General features: G+C 40.8%; 1 long non-coding RNA gene across 2 annotated transcripts in view; it reads right to left on the bottom strand.

Annotated features, from left to right (window-relative positions):
* The window catches only part of LOC132538625 (uncharacterized), a 126,462-nt gene that overhangs the window by 27,450 nt on the left and 79,472 nt on the right, over window positions 1–19,540 (bottom strand). Inside the window, exon 5 of one of the 2 annotated variants that reach the window (XR_009549975.1) lies at window positions 1,663–1,801. This is a non-coding gene — a long non-coding RNA (uncharacterized LOC132538625). Of the gene's footprint in view, window positions 1–1,657; window positions 1,802–19,540 lie in introns of those variants that run through there. The other variant, XR_009549974.1, reaches the window with a different exon arrangement.

Here is a 19,540-nt window from a genome sequence, read left to right as displayed (position 1 = left end):
ACACATGGCCTAATCACCAGCCTATCCTGCCATATTGCAAGATAAATTGCACATCTTAACAGGGGAGATAACTGCAATATTTGGATGTGATTTTTCAAAACCCGATGCAGAGTAATAGCAAAGAGGATCGATTACCTGAGAAGGCAACAAGGTAAGACTAGGAACCCACCAACCCACAGGTAAGTGCAAACATGTGTGGCTCATGGACAAAGGGACTTAAGGAGAGATTTGTGGGGCTAAAAACCCATACCTACTCAGAAGTGGCTGGTACCAGTGAAAACCAGATCCAGGGCTGTCACGCTCACTGGACAATGATCACATAGTGTAATGGGAAACAGTCAAAGGCTCTACCATTGTGCTATTTGATCTGATGAAAAATTCTGAGGGAGGCCTTACAGAAATTTAGTGGTAGCTGTGGTGTGGAACTAACTATACCCTGTAATCCTACAGTCTTGTAACCCACTACTAATCACAAATAAAAATTGGTTTGAAAAAAACCTCAGGAAATAAATGAAGGTTAAAAAGTTCTGAGGTCTTCTTTTCTATATGTTTCATCACTAACATCACAAGTTTAGACTATTTGAGATGAAATACATATGGAACATGAGTCATTCAAATTTACAGAAATGGTTTTTAGAATTTATAAATTTGTGCTTTTTATATTTGACTCATCTAGATCCTTTGTATTCCTGTATACACCTTTGAATCAGTTTGTTACTCTAATTCTTTAACAGATCACTCAAGATCTACTGTTTCATTTTGTTGAACTTGAGCTATAACACAAAAAAGCAAAATGCAAATTATCAACTGTAAACAGCATGCAAATATGTGAGTAATATGAAAATTAATGGGGGGGAATGCTAATTTGCACAGGTACAACACACAGGTATAAGTTGTGACAGCTTTAATCTGAAGGCACATGGATGTGCTGCCAACTGCTTGATGTGGGGGAGATTCATATTTCCTTGATAGCTGAAAAGTGTTGACTTAAACTAAAGCCTTTTGATTTTCAGAAATAATGATTTAATAACTTTCCCTTATTTGGTTACTGATGATTATGGGTTCATTCTCAGTCTGATGATCTTCTTCAGTTAATTTTATTCAATTTCTATTTCCATAAAATGTCTGTTTTTAATATTAAATTTTAGGGTCTGGGGACAGACTCATCCAGTAGATTGATTACATGCTTCATCATTCATAAGGACCCGGGTCCAATTCCCCAGTCACCACATGGGAGCCCCGTGCAGAGGGCTTCCTAAGCATAAGTAGTACTGTGGTATGTTTCTTCTCTCTCTCCCTGTCTAGCTAGAAAGAAAAAAAAAGTATCTGCTGGGAGTGGTGGAATCATGAAGGCATAAAGCATCAATGGAAATCCTAGTTGGAGTGGGCTAGATAGCATAAAGGTTATGCAAACAGACTCTCATGCCTGAGGCTCCAAGTTCTCAGGTTCTATTCCCTGCACCATCATAAACCAGAGCTGAGCTGTGCTCTGGTAAAAATAAATAAATAAAATCCTGTTTGAGAGAAAAAAATAAAATAAAAGCAGAAGATTAAATTTTATAGACAAGGAATAATACAGATGATCTTTTCCACTGTTTATTGTTATCCCTTTTAGCTGTTAAAATTGTCTTTGCTTTTATTTGACTGTCTACTTAGACTTACCAAATATCTCCATTATGTGGTCTATTAGGAATTTCTTCATTCGAGAGACTTCCAGAGGTGAAGCTACGAGCAGCAGTAGATCTGTTTCTCTCATCTCCTCTCCTCTCCCAGATCAACTAGGAATACCAAAGGAGACCACCTGGTACCAAAACAAGACAGGAATAGAACAACTTCAGGAACCCACCAAGTCACCCGTGAGTGCAAACACGTGTGGCTGGTGGACAGAGAGGAGCCTAGGGAGAGATTAAGCGGCTGGTAACAATCCGGCAGTTGAGACACCACCTCAATCTGTTCCACCAACAAGGGGATGGCTGAAGGGAGGAGTGGACTCCCCTGAGATTCACCAAATGCAACTCTGAGTCTCCAATGCTACTGCCCTCAGAATTTGGAGCAGTGGCAGGGAGGCCCTGGGCTGACCAGGGGACAGAGAACTAACCAGGAAACTCAGGAGAAGACCTATACCTCAGTGGCATAGCTGTGGGGCTGTGAAAGTCTCCTTGCCTAACCACTGGATTATCTATGCCACACCCTGCTTTATCTCTTGGTCAGGAGTCAGTGATTAAGCTAAGAAGCCTACTTATAGTTTAAAAGCCCTCAGGATCCCATAGACCACAGGGAAGAAAAATCACAAAAGAGGCTTTTAAGCCACTGAGCTCCAATTCAGGGATTAAAATACAACAACTGTTAACTTTCACCACTGTGAACCCTTTAATTACATTACTTAGACACAACTCAATCCAGGCAATAGTGATCAGTAATTTGAAAAGTACTGAGAGAGGGAACTCATAACATACTATATAAAATGGTTAAACCAACAAGAAGAAATATTGGAAAAATGAACCAGGACAAGAGTCCATCCAGCTAATAGCCCCCCAAAGGGTGAAGCAGAAAATAATGAGGTCAACATCCAAACACTAGTTAAGGAAATAATCACAGGAGTGAGTAAAGAGTTAGAAAGAATTGTCATCAGAAATACAGAAACAACAAATGAGACTCTAGAAGAAAATACTAATTATCTCAAGGTTATTAGAGAGCTGAAAGCTTAAATAGCTGAGCTAAGAACACAACTAGCTGAACAAGCGAAAACAGGATCAGAACATGGTAACAAAATAGATGAACTCCAGAAAACAGTAGAGGGGAGAGAGAATAGAATCAGTGAGGTTGAAGACAGAATTATCAAGATTGAGGACAAATTAGAGACAACTAAAAAAGAAGTAAGAGATCTCAAAAAGAGATTAAGAGATGCTGTAAACAAAAAGAGAGATCTATGGGATGAATTCAAAAGAAACAATATACACATTATTGTCTTACCAGAGGAAGAAAGAGAGGGAGGGGAAGAAAGCATTCTTCAGGACATAATAGCTGAAAACTTCTCTAGTCTAGACAAAATAAAAGACATAAAGGTTCAAGAAGCCCAGAAGGTCCAAAACAGAAATAACCCAGACTTAAATACACTAAGACACATCATATTTAGAATGGAAAGGAATAAGGATAAAAAAAGACTCCTGAAGTCTGCAAGAGAAAAACAAAGAGTCACGTACAGAGGAAAACCCATAAGATTAGCAGCAGACTTCTCCACACAAACACTACAGGCCAGAAGAGAATGACAAGATATCTATCGAGTACTCAATAAGAAAGGCCTTCAACCAAGACTACTGTATCCTGCTAGACTGTCATTTAGACTAGATGGAGGCATAAAAACCTTCTCAGACAAGCAACAGTTGAAGGAATCAACTATCACCAAGCCTGTCCTGAAAGAAGTTCTGAAAGTTCTTCTATAAACAGTCAGACCACCATAAATAGGCCATATATCAGAATACTCTAAAACTCTATAAGAATGGTGTTAAAATATCTTCAATCTTTAATATGAATGAATGTCAATGGCCTGAATTCACCTATTAAAAGACACAGAGTAGGAAGATAGATCAGAAAACACAACCCAACAATATGCTGTCTACAGGAAACCCACCTAACTCAAACACAGACTCAAAGTGAAAGGATGGAAAACTATCCTACAGGCCAATGGCCCACAAAAAAGAGCAGGAACAGCTATTCTCATATCTGACATGATAGACTTTAAAATAAATAAAATTTAAAAAGATCAGAATGGACACTACTTAATGCTCAGAGGATCAATCAAGAATACATAACAATTATTAACATCTATGCACCCAATGAGAAGCCATCGAAATACATCAAACATATACTGAAAGAGCTACAGCAGTATATTAACAGTAACACAATCATAGTAGGGGACTTCAACACCTCACTCTCTCAACTTGACAGATCATCCAGGAAGAAAATCAATAAAGACATGAGGGAGCTAAAGGAGGAGATAGGTAAACTAGAACTACTGGACATTTTCAGAGTCATTCATCTCAAGAAACTGGAATACACATTCTACTCAAGTCCACATGGGTCATTCTCAAGTATAGACCATATGTTAGGCCACAAAGACAGCATCAGCAAATTCAAGAGCATTGAAATCATCCCAAGCATCTTCTCAGATTACAGTGGAATTAAACTAATACTTAACAATCAACAAAAGATTAGTAATAGTCCCAAAGTGTGAAAGCTCAACAGTATACTCCTTAACAACTACTGGGTTAAAGAGGAAATAAAGGAAGAAATCAAAATGTTTTGAGGGTTCAATGATAATAAAACACAAGCTATCAAAATATTTGGGACACAACAATGGCAGTACTGAGAGGGAAGTTCATAGCCATACAAGCACACATTAGGAAACAAGAAAAAGCACAAATAAACAGCCTGATTTCACATCTTAGAGACCTAGAAGAAGAAGAACAAAGAAATCCTAAAGCAACCAGAAGGACAGAAATCACTAAAGTTAGGGCAGAAATCAATAACATTGAAAATAACCATACAAAAGATCAATGAAAGTAAATGTTGGTTCTTCAAAAGAGTGAAAAAAAATCAACAAACTTTTAGCCAGACTCACAAAACAAAAAAAAGAGAAGACCCAAATAAATCAGGTCATAAATGAAAGAGGAGATATCACAACAGACACTGCAGAAATTCAACATATCATGTGAAGCTTCTGTGAACAACTATATGCCACTAAGCTAGAGAACCTGGAAGAAATGGATGATTTCCTAGATACCTACCAACTTCCAAAACTAGGTAAAGAGGAAGTAGATAACATGAACAGGCCCATCACATCTAATGAAATAGATGGAAAATTCCTGATGATAGTGGAGTCTATATATAGCCAACCTACAGCCACCATCATACTCAATGGTGAGAAACTGGAAGCATTTCCCCTCATATCAGGTACTAGACAGGGCTGCCCACTATCACCATTACTATTCAATATAGTGTTGGAAGTTCTTGCCATAGCAATCAGGCAGGAGCAAGGAATTAAAGGCATACAGATTGGAAGAGAAGAAGTCAAACTCTCCTTATTTTCAGATGACATGATAATATACATAAAAAAACTAAGGAATCCAGCAAGAAGTGTTTGGATATCATCAGGCAATACAGTAAGGTGTCAGGCTATAAAATTAACATTCAAAAGTCAGTGGCATTCCTCTATACAAACACTAATTTAGAAAAAGTTGAAATCCAGAAATCAAGTCCTTTTACTATAGCAACAAAAAACAATAAAATAACTAGGAATAACCTTAATCAAAGAAGTGAAAGACTTGTATACTGAAAATTATCAACCACTACTCAAGGAAATTGAAAAAGATACAAAGAAGTGGAAAGATATTCCATGTTCATGGGTTGGAAGAATTAACATCATCAAAATGAATATACTACCCAGAGCCATCTACAAATTTAATGCTATCCTCATCAATATCCCTACCACATTTTTTAGGAGAATAGAAAAAATGCTACAAATGTTTATCTGGAACCAGAAAAGACCTAGAATTGCCAAAACAATCTTGAGAAGAAAGAACAGAACTGGAGACATCACACTCCCAGATCTCAAATTGTATTATAGGGCCACTGTCATCAAAACTGCTTGGTATTGGAACATGCATAGACATACTGACCAGTGGAATAGAATTGACAGCCCAGATGTAAGCCCCCACACCTATGGACATCTAATCTTTGATAAAGGTGCACAGACTATTAAATGGGGAAAGCAGAGTCTCTTCAACAAATGGTGTTGGAAAAAATAGGTTGAAACATGCAGAGGAATGAAATTGAACCACTATATTTCACCAAATACAAAAGTAAATTTCAAGTGGATCAAGGACTTGGATGTTAGACCACAAACTATCAGATACTTAGAGGAAAATATTGGAAGAACTCTTTTCTGCATAAATTCTAAAGACATTTCAATGAAACACATCCAATTACAAAGAAGACTAAGGCAAGCATAAACCCATGGGACTACATCAAATTAAAAAGCTTCTGCACAGCAAATGAAACCTGTTGCTATGCTTCACATTGGTTTGGTCTCACCCCCCCACCTCCGAGAGATTGTGGTTTAGTCTTTGCCTTTTTGTGCACTTCTCCCTTCTCCCCGCCCCCTACCCTATGTACTTCCGGAGTCCCTCTCAGCCACCGGAGGAGAAAGATGGAGGAGCACATTGCCCGCTCATGAATAAAGATTAAACTGCATTCTCAGCTCAGCTGTGTGTCTCTGGTTGTCTCTGTTACCCACCTGTGAAGCCAGCCCGGCGATAACAACATATAGCGCCCAACGTGGGGCGTGACCTGCCCATCCCCCAGATAAGTGACAATTTGGCTACCTATGCACTATGGCTTTCTCTTCTGCTTGTGAAGAGATCTCCAAAGGCCTATGCCCTTTCTTCATGAGACTGTTTCACTGTTTCTGGAACATTTATCTCTGGACCACTCTGTGGTTTCCGCCCAATGCCAGCCTGCAGGAGCCCAATGCCAGCCCGCATGAGCCAGCTTTCCACCGAGTGGTGCAAGGCATTGGGCGTGAGCTCCCCCCACGCTGCTTGGCCACCAAGAGCAGGGCAGCAGGCATGGCGGGCAGGGCTGCAGCCCATCCTGGCCGCCACCCCGGGGCACCTCGGCCCATGCCTTCTGCACGGCCGGCCTGCCCGCCCTCCTGCTATGAAGTCAGGACAGATCCTAGACCACCCGGAGACCATGGGCTCCCTGCTGAAACTGGGCCCCCTGGTTGAGATCCCCAACTCGGCTCTGAAGTCAGATAAGCTAAAATACACAGAGATTCCTGCATAGATCGCTACCTACAATTCCTGGAGCTGAAGTTTCGCAAGAAGCCACTGCTGGACAACACACTTCCCGAATAGCTAAGACAGTATAGATCTAAACTCATATTTAAAATGACATGTCTTCGTAACAAAAGTTTTCCTCCTTGTGTATTGAAGACCATGTTTATGTGTGCGTTTAAAGTTTGGTAAACATTAACTTTAAGGTTAAAAATGTAACTTTAAGGCTATATTCTTACCAGACAGAGTTAAATGAAAAAGGTTTTCAACATAGTTGTCATAAAGGTAAAATTAACTTACATTTAAAGTCTGAGTTAAAAATTAGTTAAAAATCAATATATTTTAACTAAGTTAGTCTAAAAAAAAACCTGTGCACACTTAGGGTGTGTCTCCATCTTCAATGGGTGTAACAAAAGGTTAAATAGACTTGTTGGTATGTAAAACTCTCGAATCCTTCTCAATTAGAAATGGTAGATTGCACAATGGTTATGCTAATGATTCTCATGCCTTAGGGTTTTTTTTTTCCCCCCATGGTTCTTCTGTTTACCTTTCCACATTTTATTGTTTAAACTTTAAACAACCTTAAAATCATACTAAAAAAGACTTCCAATTGTAATAGAGTTATCAATTGTGGTAAACTTCTAACCTGCTACAAGTTGTTTCATAAGCAAGTGAATTGCAGCTGTCAAGTTTGCTACAGAAAAGTGGAATTCCAACAGCTGACCTTCCTCATACAACGTTCCACCCACTGGCATTCTTCAGTGGACATCTGCTTTGGACTGACACTTCTATCGGACTCACTGGTACACTTCTTGGACACTTTACACAACTCTACAGCAGCCTCCCTTTATCCTGCTGGGTTTCTCAAAGACTGACTGCAGCCAGTTGCCTTGGGACTCTAGGCCATAACCCCCCATGCTAGGTAATGTCCATCGAGGCAAGTAATGCCCCCCAGAGGCAAAAGAAGCCCCCAGAGGCAGGAAATGTTTTTTAGCTGATAGAGTCTTACCCACAGAGGCAAAAACGCCCCCCTCAGGCCTTCCCTTGGCAGCACACTGGTTCTTGTTGCTCGCTTACATGTTCCTCCATGTTTGTGCCAGTTTCTTTTTTGAAAATGCCTGTACGATATAGGTTTCTGTTCACCCTACACTCCTGATACTATGGTCATTTAGTTAAAAAGAAAAGGGGGAATTGTTGCTATGCTTTACATTGGTTTGACATTGCTTTACATTGTTGCTATGCTTTACATTGGTTTGACATTGCTTTACATTGGTGAGACATTGGTCTCACCCCCCTGCCTCCAAGAGATTGTGGTTTAGTATTTGCTTTTTTGTGCGCTTCTCCCTTCTCCCCGCCCCCTACCCTATGTACTTCCGGAGTCCCTCTCAGCCACAGGAGGAGAAAGATGGAGGAGCACATTGCCCACTCGTGAATAAAGATTAAACTGCGTTCTCAGCTCAGCCGTGTGTCTCTGGTCATCTCCGTTACCTGCCCGTGAAGCCAGCCTGGCGATAACAACAGAAACCAATACCCAAAAGGAAGAGACCACTCACAGAATGGGAGAAGATCTTTACACGGCATACATCAGACAAGAGGCTAATAACCAGAATATATAAAGAACTTGCAAATCCCAACAACAAGACAACAAATAATCCCATCTAAAAATGGGGGGAGGACATGGACAGAATATTCACCACAGAAGAGATCCAAAAGGCCGAGAAACATATGAAAAAATGCTTCAAGTCTCTGATTGTCAGAGAAATGCAAATAAAGATAACAACAAGATACCACTTCACTCCTGTGAGAATGTCATACATCAGAAAAGGTAACAGCATCAAATGCTGGAGAGGTTGTGGGGTCAAAGGAACCCTCCTACACTACTGGTGGGAATGTAAATTGGTTCAACTTCTGTGGTGAACAGTCTGGAGAACTCTCACAAGGCTAGAAATGCTCCTACCCTATGATCCTGCAATTCCTCCCCTGGGGATATATCCTAAGGAACCCAAAACATTCATCCAAAAAGATCTATGTACACATATGTTCTTGGCAGCACAATTTGTAATAGCCAAAACCTGGAAGCAACCCAGGTGTCCAACAACAGATGAGTGACTGAGCAAGTTGTGGTATATATACACAATGGAATACTACTTAGCTAGTAAAAATAGTTTCTTCACCATTTTCAGCCAATCTTGGATGGATCTTAAAAAATTCATGCTAAGCGAAATAAGTCAGAAACAGAAGTATGAATATGGGATGATCTCACTCTCAGGCAGAAGTTGAAAAACAAGATCAGAAAAGAAAACGCAAGTAGAACCTGAACTGGAATTGGTGTATTGCACCAAAGTAAAAGACTCTGGGGTGGGTTGGTGGGGAGAATACAGATCCAAGAAGGATGACAGAGGACCTAGTAGGGGTTGTATTGTTATATGAAAAACTGGGAAATGTTATGCAAGTACAGACTACTGTATTTACTGTGGAATGTAGAACATTAATTCCCCAATAAAGAAATGTAAAAAAAAAGAATTTCTTCATTCAGTCACAAAAGTGGCCTTTCAAAATTTATTAGTTTATTATTATTTTTCTTTCTTTTCAGGGACTTTATTTTGTGAATGACTACTCATATCTTTCAACTTGAGTTGGAGTATTCATTCCCACCTTTTATTTTTTTAAAAAAAATTGTATTTATTAATGAGAGAGACCACTGCAGGAGAGAGAAACTATAGATGTGGAACTGAGGCTTGAACCTGGGTTCTTGCATATGCTAATATTTGTGCTCCACCAGCTGGACCACTACCCAGCCCTCAAATAAATATTTTATTTATTGTATATGAGATAGAGAGAAAGAGTTTCACCTGAAAATAGGAAGATAAGTCAGAGAAACACTCCCCACCAGGCACCAGGCAGCAAACTAGGAACCTCGGGCATGCAAGTCCTATGCTCTACCAGCTGAACTACTTCCCTGACTGCTGAAACTGTAATTTTAACAAACATCCTCTTTTCACTATCTATATCATATACACTGGATTGTCATGACTGTGTTTGCAATGCTTACTTAGAATAAAGATGCTTTTACTGATTTCTCTAGCATATATTTCCCATTCTAAAATTTGGTTACTTTTCCCCGAGTTGCGTATTTCCTAAATCCCTACAGTTCTGAGACAATATAGCTGTTGCCTAGGTAAATGACCAGCAGTTCATAAGTCATTCCTTTTTTTTTTTTTTTGCCTCCAGGGTTATTGTTGGGGCTTGGTGCCTGCATTACGAATCCATTGCTCCTGGCAGCCATTTTTTCCATTGTTTCGGTTATTGTTATGTTGTTGCTGCTTTTGTTGTTATTGAATAGGACAGAGAGAAATTGAGAGAGGATGGGAAGACAGGGGGGTAGAAGAAGATAGACACCTGCTTCACTGCTTGCCAAGCCACCCCCCCCCCTGCAGGAGGGGAGCTAGGGTTCGAACTGGTATCCTTGATCTTTGCACTATGAGCACTTCTTAAATTGGTGAGCTAATACCCAGCCCCCTATCATCCCCTTCTTAAGTTTCATTCTCTCCCTTTATACTTTGTGACCTTTTATCCACTGTCATCTGGTATTAAGTGTTTCACATGTAACATTGAAATGAGGATATTACTTTTTAGTAAGATAGTACATTTTCTGCCACCATAGCTCACCTCCATAGTGCGCTACTTTGCCAAAAAATATTTGCAGCAAAGGTACCAGAATATTTTTATTATCCTTAAAGTTCAGTAAATTGTCCAGAACAGATGATGGCTTAGTTTTATTAATTCTGTCTGAAATATGCCATGCCTTTTAAATAAAATACTTAGTTAGCATTTACAGGTTTTCCTTAATGTTGATAAATTAAGATAAATAAAACTCTAGATCCTGAGATTTACTGTTACACACTTGGAAGTAAGTTTGAGTTTCTACCAAATTTAACTATATACGATGCATAATTTTGCCACGCTCATTTCCTTTTATAACAATGTTTGAGTATTAGAATAATTAGATAATTTAATAAGGCCCCCTTACCTACACAAACTGATTTTTTTTAAAGGTGCCTAACAATCTTCAATTGTAAATGTCTAAATAGCATTTTCATGACAGTTCAAGAGAAGAGTGGAGAGGATCCAAGAAAAGTGCATCTCTGCATGTAGATAGAAATGCAGCCTGTAGAAGCTGCCCAGGCTATAAAGGGAAGGGCAGGCCAGACCAGTCACAGCATTTGTCACAAATCACAGACAGGAAATGCGGGCGAAGCCCTTGAGCCCTTAGAAAGAGGACGCAGCTGCTGGAGTGGGGCTGAAGGTGATGTCCCTCCACTGACATCAGGTCAGCTCTGCGATATGCTGCCCCGTTTCCTGGAGTTTTGGTGGTAAATATAAAATAAAATGTAATTGCATGGGGTGGGGCAGTGGTGCACCAAGTAGAGTGAACACATTACCATTACAAAGGTGCAGGTTCAAGCCCCCAGTTCTCACATGTAGGGGAGTACGGGAGTTTCATGAGTGGTAAAAAAGTGAGAAAGTGTCTCTCTTTCTTAATTCTCTCTTTATTTCTATCTCTAATAAAATAAGCAAAAATAAATACATCCGGGAATCAGGCGGTAGCGCAACGGGTTAAGTGCATGTGGCGCTAAGCGCAAGGACTGGAATAAGTGTCCCGGTTAGAGCCCCCGGCTCCCCACCTTTAGGGGAGTCGCTTCACAGGTGGTGAAGCAGGTCTGCAGGTGTCTTTCTCTTCCCCTCCTCTCTCTATTTCTCTTTGTCCTATCTAAGAACGACGACATTAATGACTACAACAGTAAAGCAACAAGAGCAACAAAAGGGAAAATAAATAAATTATTAAAAATAAAAATAAATAAATACATCCTTAAATACATTTGCTCAGCCTAACTACTATGCAAGATTGACTCTAAAATGTAGACAGTATTTAAATATACAGAACAGCCCCCCACCCAATGCAGTTTTGGGTTCATTGGTTCTCCCTTAAGAGGGTTCATTGTTTGTTTGCTTGCTTCTTTTGTTTTTTTTCTGTACTTAAAAAAATAGTATGGAGGAAGGTCTGGGTGGGGGTACAACCAGCAGAGCACACACATGACAGTGCACAGTGACCCAGGTTCAAGCCTCTGGCCCACACCCGTAGTGGGGGAAGTTTGATGGGTGTCGAAGCCTTGCTGCAAGTCTTTTTCTCTTCCTCCCCATCCTTGATAACTCTCCATCTATAAGAAAAAAGATGAAGGAGGAGGAGGAGGAGGAGGAGGAGGAGAAGAAGAGAAAGGAGAGAAGGAAGGCAGGCCACCAGGGGCAGTAGCTTGATCATGCCACACGGGTGACAAATAAAATGAAATAAAACCTGTATAGAGTGTGATGCCTAATAGGTAAATAGTTTTGTAGACCACTTCGGAAATTCCTGTAAATAAAAAGGAGATATTCAGTGGGTAGTTAAAGAAAGGTATAGAATTTTTAATAAAGTTTTTAACAACTAACTTGGTCAGGAAAGAAAATAATAGTGGGTGGAGGGTTAGAGTATTATGTGGGGAACTGAGAAATGTTACACAAGTACCCACTATTGTATTTTACTGTTGACTATAGGTCATTAACAGCACCCCCATAAAGAAAAAAGAACATAACAGTGAAAAAGAAGCAAAGAAAAGAGAACGGTATCTATAAGATATGATAGGAGATAAATAATTCTAGATGTTTTAGCAATCAGGAAGTACAAATTAGAAAGTATTAAAAGCTCAGTTATTCAATTATCACTAAATCTATAAAATCAAGCAATTGCTGCTCCATGCAGGAAAGACCCATGAAATAAAACCATAAAGTAAAGTGCACAATGAGGGTCACGATGAAAACAGGAGCAACAATGCCAATCTGAAAGTCAAACAATAAAAAAGGAATTATAGTTAAATGCACTAATAAGGTTGAAGCAGACATAGGAAGTGCCAAACTAACTAGCCACAAGAAAACAATAACCATGAATGTGTTTGCACTTAACATGATAGTCTCACACTATAAATATCAAACTCAAGCAAACTTAAGAAGTGGAAAAAAATCCACAATTATGGTTGAAGACTTTAAGAAACCTTGATCAAAGCCAGACAGAATAGAGCAACAACAACAACAAAAAAAAAATAGTGAGAATGTAGTATTTCTCTAAGTTTATCACAGATACACACGTTTTGCTCAATGTATGAAAATTATCATAGAGATTTTTTTATTGACTTAATAATGATTGACAAGACCGGAGGATAAGAGGGTTACAATTCCACACAGTTCCCGCCACCAGAGTTCTACATCCCATCCCCTCCATTGGAAGCTTTCTTATTCTTTATCCCTCTGGGATCCTTTATCCAGGATCATTATGGGGTACAGAATGTCGAAGGTCTGGCTTCTGTAACTGTTTCTCTGCTGGACATGGGTGTTGGCAGGCTGATCCATATTCCCAGCCTGTTTCCGTCTTTCCCTAGTGGGGTGGGGATCTGGGGAGATGGGGTTGCAGGACATATTGGTGAGGTTGTTCTTCCCAGGGAAGTCAGGTATATAGAGATTTTTTTTTAAGCACATAGAACATGTATTAGGTAACAGACTATTTCAACAAATTTTCCAGAAATTACTATCATACACACCATATTCTTTAAACTATAGTGGAATTGAATGAGCAAACAATGACAAAATAGTAGTTTTTATTTTTCTCTCTTTTGTCCATTTAATGTTGGTTTAAAATCATAAAATTTCAGGAGGATGGGGGCCAGGTGGTGGTGCACCTGGTTAAGAGCACACATTATAGTGTGTAAGAACCCAGGTTCAAGCCCTTTGTCCCCACCTGTAAGAGGGAAGCTTTATGAATGGTGAAGCAGGGTTGTAGGTGTCTCTCTCCCTCTCTATCTCCCCTGCCCATCTCAATTTCTCTCTGTCTCTATCCAATAATAAATAAATAAAAATGTTTTTTAAAAATTTCAAGGGAATGGTTTCACACTTATGTGTATTCTTTGCATTTGACTCACCATGACCACCACCTAAGTTCTAGAACATTACACCAAAAATATCCCTTTACCTACCCCCCCCCCATCTCCCTCTCCAATGAGGAAATCACTCATGGAACAATTTTTAAAATTTTTTGATTATTTATTATTGAATAGAGGTGGAGAGAAATTGAGAGGGGGAAAATAGAGAGGGAGACAGACAGAGGGATATCTGTAGCCCCACTTCACCACCAGTCAGGACAATTTTTTTTTTAAATGATAGCAGGGCTAAATTCCAAGTTATGGTGGTCCTGGGGCTTAAACCTGGGACCTTTGGTGCCTCAGCATGAAAGTCGTTTTGTATAACCTCTATACTATCTTCCCGAGCCTTCCCACATTCCATTCCCTTTGATAATCATTACAGTTTCAAGAGTCTAAAATCTGTTTGGTTCTTACTGTTATTGTGTTTGTTTTAGTTATTTATATTCCACATCCAAGGAGGAGAATCCTCTTGTAGCTGTCTTTCACTTCCTGATTTTGCCAAGCATAACCACCTCCAGTTCCATTCATTTTGTCCTGAAAGGCATGATCTTATCTTTTTAAATGCAGACTAGTAGTCCATTAAGTATATATATCCCATCATTTCCTTATCTGTCATCTGCTGATGGGCATTTAAGTTGATTCTACACTTTGGGTATTGGAATAGCACTTTTTTTTTTTTTGCCTCCAGGGTTATCGCTGGAGCTTGGTACCTGCACTACGAACTCACTGCTCTTGGAGGCCATTTTTTCCCATTTTGTTGTCCTTGTCCTTGCCCTTGTTGTTGTCTTTATTGCTATTGTTGCCATTGATGTTGTTGTTGGATAGGACAGAGAGAAATCGAGAGAGGAGGGGAGGCAGAGAGGGGGAAAGAAAGACAGACACCTGCAGACCTGCTTCACTGTTTGTGAAGTAACCTCCCTACAGGTGTGGGGCCAGGGGCTTGAACCAGGATCCTTACTCTGGTCTTTCCACTTTGTGCCATGTGCGCTCAACCCCCTGTGAATAGCACTTCTATGAACATGGGGGTGTACGGAGCCTTTCAAATTCGAGTTTGCATTTTTCATATTTATTCATTTATTTTCCCTTTTGTTGCCCTTGTTTTTTTATTGTTGTTATAGTTATTGTTGTTGTTATTGATGTCATCATTATTAGACAGGATAGAGAGAAGTGGAGAGAGGAGGGGAAGACAGAGAAGAGACAGAGAAGGGGAGAGAAAGACACCTGTAGACCTCTTTGTGAAGTGAATCTTCTGCAAGTAGGGAGCCAGGGGCTCGAACTGGTATCCTTAAGCCGGCCCTAGTGCTTTGCGCCACCTGCGCTTAACCCGCTGTGCTACCACCCGACTCCCTCGAGTTTGCATTTTCTACAGATTCCAAAAGTGGTCTGTTGGACCATAAGGGATCTGCATTTTCATCAAGGACTCTCCGTACTGTTTTCCATAGGAGCTGTACCAGCTGCATTCACACCAACAGAATGTCAGGGTTCCTTTTCTTTCACATCTTCAACAACACTGGTTGTTTCCAGGTTTTGTTTTTTTTAGTGCAGTTCTTACTGATGTGAAGTGACATTATAATTTATATTTCCTTCATATAACTGATGGTGAGCCATCTGTATGTCTTCTTCAGAGAAGTATTGATTAGATCGTTTAACCTTTTTTTTTTGTTGTTGTTGTTCCTGTTATTATTGTTGCTAAGCTGCATGATTTCTGGGTATTTTGTTTGTCCTGTATCTTATTCTGAATTCACCAACCAGTCAATATTCCTCCACTTCCTGGTGGGGGCTTTGGTGAGAGGACTGAGAAGCCAGGCATGTTACTTTAGAAAAAGTTTCCGGGGGAGGCAGTAGTGCAGCGGGTTAAGTGCACATGGCACGAAGAGCAAGGACCGAGTAAGGATCCGGGTTGGAGCCCCCAGCTCCCCACCTATAGAGGAGTCGCTTCACAGGCAGTGAAGCAAGTCTACAGGTGTCTATCTTTCTCTCCCCCTCTCTGTCTTCCCCTCCTCTCTCCATTTCTCTCTGTCCTATCCAACAATGATGACATCCATAACAACAACAATAATAACTACAACAGCAATGAAAACAACAAGGGCAACAAAAAAAGGAAAATAAATATTAAAATTTTTAAAAAAATTCTAGGTGGCCCACCGGGTTAAGCGCACATATTACCAAGTGCAAGGACCTGGGTGCTAGACACAGCACCACCCACAGATGGTCCACGTCACAAGTGGTGAGGCAGGTCTGTAGGTGTCTATCTTTCTCTCCTCTCTATCTCCCTGTCCTCTCTGTCCTGTCTAAAAAAAAAAAAAAAAAAAACCATGGCCACCAGGAGCAGTGGATTCACGGTATAAGCACCAAGCCCCATCAATAACCCTGGAGGCAAGAAACAAACAAACAAACAACAAATCCCACAAAGAATTAAGATATAAGAAGAGATGGGGCGAGTCCAGCAGTAGTGCAGTGGGTTAAATGCACGTGCCGCAAAACGCAAGGACCAGCATGATGATCCCAGTTCGAGCCCCTGGCTCCCCAACTGGAAGGAGTCGCTTCACAAGCAATGAAACAGATCTGCAGGTGTCTTTCTCTTCCCCTCTCTGTCTTCCCCTCCTTTCTCCATTTCTCTCTGTCCTATCCAACAACAACGACATTAATAACAACAATAATAATTATAACAATAAAAAAAACAAGGGCAACAAAAGGGAATAAATAAATATTTGGGGAAAAAAAAGAAGAGATGGGGATGGAGGGCAGTGGGACACCTGGTAGAAAGTACATGTTACAATGTGCAAGGAGCTGGGTTCAAGTCCCCAGTCCCTACCTGAAGGAGGAAAGCTTCACTGGTGGTGAATCAATGATTCACTGTGTCTGTATCTGTCTGTCTCTCTTTCTCCCTAACTTCCAATTCCTCCTCAGTTTCTTTTCATCTCTATCCAAATAATGAATAAATGAAAATGAAAATTATTTATTTTATTTTTTTTAAAGGTAGGAGGGTTGGGAGGGTAGGAGTGGTGCACCTTGTTGAGTGCACAGGTGACCACGCTCAAGGACTCAAGTTCAAGCCTCCACTTTCCACCTGCAGGATGTGATGTGGGGAGTTTCATGAGAGGTGAGACAGTGCTATAAGTGTCTCCCACTCTTTCTGTTCCTCTTCTATTAATTTCGCTTCGTCGTATCAAATTAAATAAGTAAATGATTTTTTTTTAGGTCGAGGGAGAAAAAGAAACATTGCAAAGGATTTCTGTCTAAGACTGTAGATAAAAAAAAATTGGGGTCAGGCGGTAGTACAGCAGGTTAAGTGCACGTGCAAGGACTGGCTTAAGGATCCCGGTTCGAGCCCCTGGCTCCCCACCTGCAGGAGTCACTTCACAGGTGGTGAAGCAGGTCTGCAGCTGTCTGTCTTTCTTTCCCCCTCTCTGCCTTCCCCTCCTCTCTCCATTTCTCTCTGTCCTATCCAACAATGAACGACATCAACAATAACAATAATAACCACAACCAGTGCAACAAAAGTGGGAAAATGGCCCCCAGGAGCAGTGGATTCATGGTGCAGGCACAGAGCCCCAGCAATAACCCTGGAGGCAAAAAAAAAAAAGGGTTGGGTTGTCTATCCATCCACTAGTTCAGCCTGTTCTACAGGCCCTTTCAAATCCTTCCGGTCTGTCTTGGCTTAACAACCTATGTATGCCTCTCCCTCTCCCTCTCCATTTCCCCCTTCCCTCCCCTTCCCCCTCCCCCTCTCCCTCTCTCTCTTTTCTTTGTGCAAATACTAGGACAATTGTCTGTTGTTGGCATGGATTGTGCTATGGCAGCATGTTTAAGAATCCTGAACCCCTGCAGAAAGAAGCCAGTCGCCGGCTGAACCTTTACCCAAATTAATACGCTCCTGCCTGCAGCGGCTCCATGGTGCCACCAAGTGGACAGTTTGTGAACAAGCCAAGTTAAAAACTGCAAATCATTTTGAAGGGGGGGGGGTAGGGGGTTGGGGGGGGCGGTTGGCTAGTTGGTGCATGGAATTGGAGATTTCATATTCTGCACTCTCACACCTTGACGGTTTGGTACATCCTAAGGACTACTTGATGGCTTGGTACATTCTAGTGACGACTCCACTTACGTTTCATTCTAACTCCTACTTGTGGTTTCTTTAAGGAACAAGCTAATGAGAGTATCTGTGGCACAACACATACTATATTCGTAGTAGTCATTTTACTGAATTTTTGGGGAAAAACAAGTTCTTCATGATATCTGTGAGAATGTTTAAAGGATTACTTTGAAAGTGCCAGGTTGAGCACGTGTGTTATTACCTTGCTTAAGGACTTGCGTCTCTAAGCCCCTGGTCCCCACCTGCAGGGGGGAAGCTTCACAAGTGGTAAAGCAGGTACTGCAGGTGTCTTTTTTTTTTTTTTCTCTCTTTCCTTCTCTATCTTCTCTTCCCTGTCAATTTCCCTATCAAGTATATATATATTTGCCTCTAGGGTTATTGCTGGGGCTCGGTGCTTGCACTATGAATCCACTGCTTCTGGAGACTGTTTTTTTCCTTTTGTTGCCCTTGTTGTTGTAAATACATCTTTGGAGTGCAAGATGGCCACATAAGGAGGACCTGAATTTGCTTCATTCAATAATAGCAAAGCCACAGCAATACATGGAAAGACCCACTGAGCAAATGCTCAAAAACTTACACAGTAGAGAAGAAAAGGCCAGAATTCAGGGAGTTGTGACACAGTGAGATACCCTCTCCCAAGAAAGAAGCTCCTCAGAGCAACAGTAAACCACAACCAGGAAGAGTTATCGGTTTATAACTTTAGACTGGCGCTCTGGGGACAGATTGTACTAAACTCCCAGCACCCCAGTTCTTTTCCAATCTTGTGCCTACTATGTTCCAAGACAGGAAATGAGACATTAAAAGTCATAAACTGGGTGAGAGTCCCCAAAGCAGTCTGACAGACAACCATGCAACTTGCTGATAACAGCCCTTGTGGACGCCATATTGAAATTCATAGCAAAAGATGCTGGGGGCAGATTCTAGCAGGAGTTCTTCCCTTTCCACCCACAGCCAGCCAGATTCCTTTTCTTGCCAGACCCAAAGTGTTACTTTACACTGTTACTTCCTGTACTGATGCCCCACCCACGATGACCAAGTAGCTGCTGAATATTTGCAATCTGGAATCCCCAGGAGCTACCCTAATGCTATAGCCTCTGCCAGGCACTTGTGACTGCGAACTTTTGTCACTGCCCAAGCCCACTCAAACACATATCCCCTAGTCCAAATCCTACTCAAATATCAAATATAGTGAGAAGATAGAGGAAATTATCCACACTGGTGGTCAAGACAACAACCCGAAGAAAATACCAAACATAATAAAGCTATGTAAGCTCCCTAAAGGGAACTTCAAAACTGTGATCCAGGGGTGTTGGTATGCATGAGACCCCTTCTGTTTCATTTGGTTTAAATCCCCCCTGCTTAACACTATTCTATTTACATAACCACTTCATCCTATTTACATAACCACTGTTAACAAGTTCCACCCTCCCTCCAGGGCATTTGTGGTTCAGTGATAGGATTCTTGCCTAATCTGCCCCCTCTTTGTCACACTCTGATTTTCACCAGTCACTTTTCTCTCCACCCTCTCTATGTCACATCCTGTTTCCACCCTACTTGGGAAGTATATATAAAGACAGCATTGTGAGTTTTAGAGTACTGTACTT

The sequence above is a fragment of the Erinaceus europaeus genome, chromosome 5, assembly GCF_950295315.1.
Source record: "Erinaceus europaeus chromosome 5, mEriEur2.1, whole genome shotgun sequence".
Classification (NCBI taxonomy): domain Eukaryota; kingdom Metazoa; phylum Chordata; class Mammalia; order Eulipotyphla; family Erinaceidae; genus Erinaceus; species Erinaceus europaeus.
This window is presented reverse-complemented; position numbering and strand designations above follow the sequence as displayed.